Source organism: Myotis brandtii, unplaced genomic scaffold (genome assembly GCF_000412655.1).
Source record: "Myotis brandtii unplaced genomic scaffold, ASM41265v1 scaffold898, whole genome shotgun sequence".
NCBI classification, from domain to species: domain Eukaryota; kingdom Metazoa; phylum Chordata; class Mammalia; order Chiroptera; family Vespertilionidae; genus Myotis; species Myotis brandtii.
Window position 1 is genome coordinate 253,621 of NW_005371683.1, and position 6,901 is coordinate 260,521.

Consider the following 6,901-nt stretch of genomic DNA (forward strand, 5'->3'; position numbering starts at 1 on the left):
TGTATGAATGCACCACAGTATTTTAACTACTCACCTTGAGGTGACATCTACATTGCTTCTGTGGGTTATTTTAAATTAGAATCATTGAGTGGTTTTTTAAAAAAAATTATTGATTAATGAGAGAGAAAGAGAGAGGGAGAGAGAGAGAGACTTGTTTCACTTATTTATGCATTCATTGGTTGTTTCTTGTATGTGCCTTGACTGGGGATCGAACCTGCAAACTTGTTGTATCGGGATGACACTCTTACCAACTCAACTACCCAACCAGGGCTGGCTATTTCTAGTTTTTAACTAGTACGAATAGAAGTGATAAGAACATTCATGTACAGGTTTTTGTGTGAACATAAGTTAAACAAAAGGGATGCAATTGGTGGGGCACGTGGGAGTTGCATGTTTAGGTTTTTAAGAAACTATCATATTGTTTTCAGAGAGGGGGACCATTTTACATTCCTACCAGCAATGTCAAATGACTCAGTTTGCCCACACCCTAGCCAGCATTTGGTATCAGCATTTTTAACTCTGGCCATTCTACTAGGTGTATAGTGCTATCTTGTTATCTCAATTTGCATTTTCCTAATGGCTAAGGATGCTAAACATCTTTTCATATGTTTATGTTCCATTGACTATACTTTTCAGTAAAATATCTATTTGTGACTTTTGCCTGGTTCCTAATGGGATTGTTTGCTTTCCTGTTGAGTTTTGGGTTGTTTATCTATTTCAGATAGTAGTCTTTTAGTCAGATATATGGTTTGAAAGTATTTTCTTCCAGATGGTAGCTTGTATTTCATCCTCTTCATGTTATATTTTGCAGAGCAAAAGTTTTTAATTCTAAGGATATCTAACTTATCAATTTTTCCTTTTACAAATGATGCTTTCGGTTTCAAGTCTAGAAACTCTTTGCCGAGCCATATATTCCAAGGTTTTTCTCATATATTTTTCTAAAAGTGCTATAGTTTTACACTTTACATTTACATCTCAGATCCCATAAAATTCTCCCGTGCTTTTTAAAAAGGTTTTTGCATGTTATGTTTTACATTTCAGTCCGGGTCTCATTCTGAGTTAATTTTTTCGATAAGATGTGAAGTTTAAATTAAGATTCATGTTTGCCTGCAATGTCCAGTTGCTCTAGCACTATTTGTCAGAGGGGCTCGGTTTTCTTTATTGATTTGCTTTTGTCAAATGTCAGCCTGTAAAACTGGGCGTGTAAGGCGACCCTCAGAAGGGAGCAGAAGTTTCCAGAAGTTCCCTGAGGCTTTTCCTCAGATAAAAGTCCTCTCAGCAGTGTATATCCCGCTGTGATGATTCTGAAGTCCGGAAACTTGACCCCTGTCTAACCTGGAGAATGTGCCTGCTCTCTCAGCTCTTTATCCACCCTTGATGACTTCCTTCTTTTGTTTTTTTGGTTAATCCTCACCCGAGGATATTTTTCCATTGATTTTTTTTTTAGAGAGTGTGGAAGGGAAGGGGAGAGACAGAGAGAGAGAAACAACAATGTGAGAGAGAAACATCTATTGGTTGCCTCCTGCATGCACTCTGACCAGGGCTGGGGATCAAGCCTGCAACCAGAGGTACATGCCCTTGACCAGAATTGAACCCAGGACCCCTCAGTCCTCCAGCCAAGGCTCTATTCACTGAACCAAACCAGCTAGGACATGATAACTTCCTTCTTTACTTCTATATCTTTTATATAAGCAAAGGATTTGATTTACCCAAATATCTGATCTCACCCATCTGAGCTTCCTCTTGACATTTGTCAATACTGTAAATACTATCATTGAATAAATTAGTGGTAACAGTGGGGCTGAGGCAAAGTCCCCACACCCATTATGTCTAAATATCTGTGAGGAAAATATTGGGACAATGCAGGGGAGAGGTATGATATGGCCAAGCCCAGGTTATCTTACCAGCCATAGTTTGAGATACCCAAAGCTTGAGATGTATAATTGGAGGTAGACCTTACCAATGGGGCATAGGAACTATACTCTGAACTCCCAAGGATCTGCTGTAATAGAATAATCTGGAGACTAACAACAAACTCTATTGCCCTAGTTATTGTTCACTGCACTGCTGAAAATCAGTGAGCCACTCCAGGGAGCCAAAACAACACAGATAACATTTCTAGATATGGGATTTAGCCACAGTGTCCCACAAAGTTGGTGCGATAGTAACCTTAGGGATATCAGGTACAGCTGTAAAAGGGCAAAAAAGTGGCCACCAATAAAAACTTCGACAAGACCAGACTGTGAGGAAAATGGCAGTTGCTATGGTATCTGAATGCATTATTGGTAGGAATATTCTAAGCAAATAAAAAAAGACTGCCATTACCTCTCAGATCACAAGGGTATGGAAGACACACCCTCTTTCCAATATTTTATTTAATTTTTAAAATTTTATTCTTCAATTACAGTTTGCACTCAACACTTTTTGTGTGTGTTAGTCTCAGGCATATAGCACAGCAGATAGACATTCATATAGGTTGCAACATGTTCCCTCTGATAATTCAAGTGCCCACCTGGTACTATAGTTATTACAGTATTGTTAACTATATTTCCTATCCTTTTTCTTACATCCCCATGTTTCATTTAATTTTTATTAAAATATTATATGCAAACAAAAAAGGCACAATATCTTAACCATAGATCTAGTTGACTTTTCACACAGTGGATCGAACCCATGAAACACCACCCAGATGAAGAAACAAACATTATCAGAATTTTCGTAGCCCTCCTCATGCCCCCTTTCTAAGAGGGACTGCTGTTCTGACATTGTACACTATGGCTTACTTTTGCCTGTTTTTGTACATTAAACAAATGAAATAATCATATGCACTATTGTGTTTTGAAATTCATTTCACTGTTGTGGTATATTTCATCCTGTGACATACCCCAATTAGTGTATCCTCCCTACCACACATGAGCATCTGGGTAGTTTCTAGTCTGGGACTATTGCAGATACGGCTGCTGCAAACATTCTACTGCAGGTCCATTGTGGGAGTGGGACAGGTGTGTGCATTTCTGAGGGGTAATACCTGGGGTGAAATTACAAGATCATAGAGTAAGCACATGTCCAGCTTTCATAGTTACTGTTAACAAACTTGCCAAGACAGGTGGATGAATTTTATATTTTCACCAACAATTTTTCAGAGTTCTGATTACAATATATTCTTGCTAATACTTGATATGTTATCATTTTAGCAATTCTTCTGCGTATGCAGTGAAACTGCACTGTGCTTTGTTTTCTAATATACTTGCTCTTTTATTGCTGTTAGCAAAAAGTCCAAGTACAAGTTATTTAAAAAGGACTTGAATGTTTTTCAAGTAGCTGTACTTGAAATTCCGTGTGGAAGAGACAGCCTGATCCCTCGTGTATTTGTGAGTGGCCTTTGTGTGTGTTTGTGTGTGTTTCCTTGACCTGCTTTAACTCTTATAGAAATCAACAGCCACTTCAGATATACAACCATTTTTTTCTCTTCAACTTCCTTTTTAAGAAACAAAATCCACTTGTAGTTGCTTCACTTGTTTTCTGGAACTTTGGTGCAATAGACTACACTAAAACATTGTTCTTTAGCTGTATGCATGAGTATCTATAAGGGGAAATATTTCATTAGTTTCGATTAAGAGCTTTCACATTAAAGGGATTTTTCATATTATTTTTACAGTTCATTCAGTTTATTTAAACTAAAAACAAAAAATAGTTCATGCTTTCACCCCCCCCCCCCCGCACAGCAACTAATACATTTTACATTACTATCAGCAATAAATGAGTGTTCCAGTTTCTCCACATCCTCCCCAACACATGTGATTTTCCCTTTTAGAAGTACCAGTATATATAGTCATCCTAGTGGGTGGGAAGTGTTACGTCACTGTGGTTTGGATTTGTGTTTCCCTGATGACTAATGAGACTGAGTAAATGTGCTTTTAGCCATTTCTACATCTTCTTTGGAAACCTTAATGATGTCTTTAAATAAATAGAAATTATTATTTTAATTTTGGACAATTTATAACATTTTTTACAACATGCTTCTTATGTTGTGTATATACTAAGTATTTGCTTAACTCAAGATCATAAAGGTATTTTCTCTTTTTTTTCTTTTTCTTTTTTAAAAAAATATATCCTATTGATTTTTTACAGAGAGGAAGGGAGAGGGATAGAGAGTTGGAAACATCGATGAGAGAGAAACATCGATCAGCTGCCTCCTGCACACCCCCCACTGGGGATGTGCCCGCAACCAAGGTACATGCCCTTGACTGGAATCGAACCTGGGACCCTTCCACTGAGCCAAACCGGTTAGGGCTAAAATTTACCATTTTTAAATGTACAATTCATAAGGTTGTGCAACTGTCACCACTATCTAATTCCAGATCATTTTCATCACCCCAAAAAGAAACACCTTATCCTTCAGCAATCACTCTTCCTTCCCCCTCCACATCTACTTTGTGTGCCTATAGATTTGCCTGTTCTGGATACTTCATATAAATTAAATCATACAATAAGTGGTTTTGTGGTCTGGCTTCTTTTACGTAGCATAGTGTTTTCAAAGTTCATCCATGCTGTAGCATGTGTCAGCACTTCATTGCTTTTTATGACTGAATAATATTCCATTGTATAAATATACCACACTTGTTCATTTATTTATCGGTTGGGTTGTTTCCACTTTGGGGCTGCTGTGAACATTTGTGTATACGTGTTTGCATGAAGATATGCTTTCAATTATCATGGGACGATCACTAGGCGTGAATCGCTAGATCATATGGTAACTCTAATATTTTTAAGAATGGATGTATTTTTTCACAGCAACTAAGACATTTTACATTACTATCAGCAATAAATGAGTGTTCCAGTTTCTCCACATCCTCCCCAACACATGTGATTTTCCCTTTTAGAAATACCAGTATATATAGTCATCCTAGTGGGTGGGAAGTGTTACGTCACTGTGGTTTGGATTTGTGTTTCCCTGATGACTAATGAGACTGAGTAAATGTGCTTTTAGCCATTTCTACATCTTCTTTGGAAACCTTAATGATGTCTTTAAATAAATAGAAATTATTATTTTAATTTTGGACAATTTATAACATTTTTTACAACATGCTTCTTATGTTGTGTATATACTAAGTATTTGCTTAACTCAAGATCATAAAGGTATTTTCTCTTTTTTTTCTTTTTCTTTTTTAAAAAAATATATCCTATTGATTTTTTACAGAGAGGAAGGGAGAGGGATAGAGAGTCAGAAACATCGATGAGAGAGAAACATCGATCAGCTGCCTCCTGCACACTCCCCACTGGGGATGTGCCCGCAACCAAGGCACATGCCCTTGACTGGCTAGACCCTTCAGTCCACAGGCCAACATTCTATTCACTGAGCCAAACCAGTTAGGGAAAATGTATTTTCTTATGTGTGTTATTTATATATTTTAAATATATTTTTATTGATTTCAGAGAGGAAGGGAGAGGGAAAGTGATAGAAACATCAATGATGAGACGGTGGTCTTAGGCAACCCCTGTGAAAGGGTCGTTCGACCCCCAAAGGGGTCGTGACCCACAGGTTGAGAACGGCTGCCCTAGACCCTTCAGTCCACAGGCCAACATTCTATTCACTGAGCCAAACCAGGTAGGGCTGTTATTTATTTTTTACCTTTCACCTGTAAATCTATAATCCACTTTGTACTTCACTGCAGTAGAAATATGGTAGGGTGTCAGACAAATTTTTCCATGTAGCTCTCCAGTTGATCCAGGAAATATGCATTTAATAAACAGTTGCCTACCACACTGAAGAGTCAAATTTGTCACAATTAAGGTAAATATATTAAGATACACATAAATATGTCTCAATTCTGTATTCATCCATATAGCCAGCTTGATTCTATTTGTACTAACACAACACTGCCTTTATTAATATAGCTTTCTAATCATTCTTGAAATCTAGTAGTGTTAGTCCTTCAGCTCTGTTCTGTTTCAAGATTATCTTGGCTGTTCTTGACCCTTTTCATGGCCCTGGGACTCTCGGGTTAAGCCCAGAGAAGGAACATACTACATGATTTTGGTTTGTGATACCATAGAAGAAATTACATTCAGCAGGAAGTTTTAAAATGTGATCTTTTGTACCAAGTTTTAGCTCATAGAACTTCAAACAGGCCTTTATGAAATGATTATTGAACACTTACTTTGAACAAACCCCACAAATGAAATGGTAAGTGTAGTTAGTTAGTTCTGCCTTCAATGGGTAATGGTCACAGATAATCAATAAAATCAAAGTGCTATATATGATTCAATGTAAAAATAATAGTATGTAGATAAAGGCTGGCAGATGAAAAGGGGAGTGAAATTGAACAAAATTTAGAAGCACTCACTTCTTTTTCTTTTTAAATATATATATTTTTATTGATTTCAGAGAGGAAGGGAGAGGGAGAGAGAGATAGAAACATCAATGATGAGAATCATTGATTGGATAGAGGCTGGCAGATGAAAAGGGCAGTGAAATTGAACATAAACGTAGAAGCACTCACTTCTTAATTTTACATAGCACATACAAGTAGTAGAAGCTCAAGAGAAAAGGCTAAGGTAGATAGATCAATAAAGAGGATTGCCAGGGTTCTTGTCCCAGCATCAAGAAGGGTTCAGGAATCTGGAGAAGGCTGTGCATAGATGTTAAATAGGAATCCAGAGACTAATAACGAGTCTGGAGACGAAATATAGTTTTGAAAGGCATTGGGGGTCAGAGGAGCTCAGCTAAAGGAGCTAAGATCCAAGATCTTAAGTCTAAGCAGCGGTTCTCAACCTGTGGGTAGAGACCCCTGAAAATACATCCTGCATATCAGATATTTACATTATAATTCATAACAGTAGCAAAATTAGTTATGAAGTAGTAACGAAAATAATTTTATGGTTGGGGGTCACCACAACA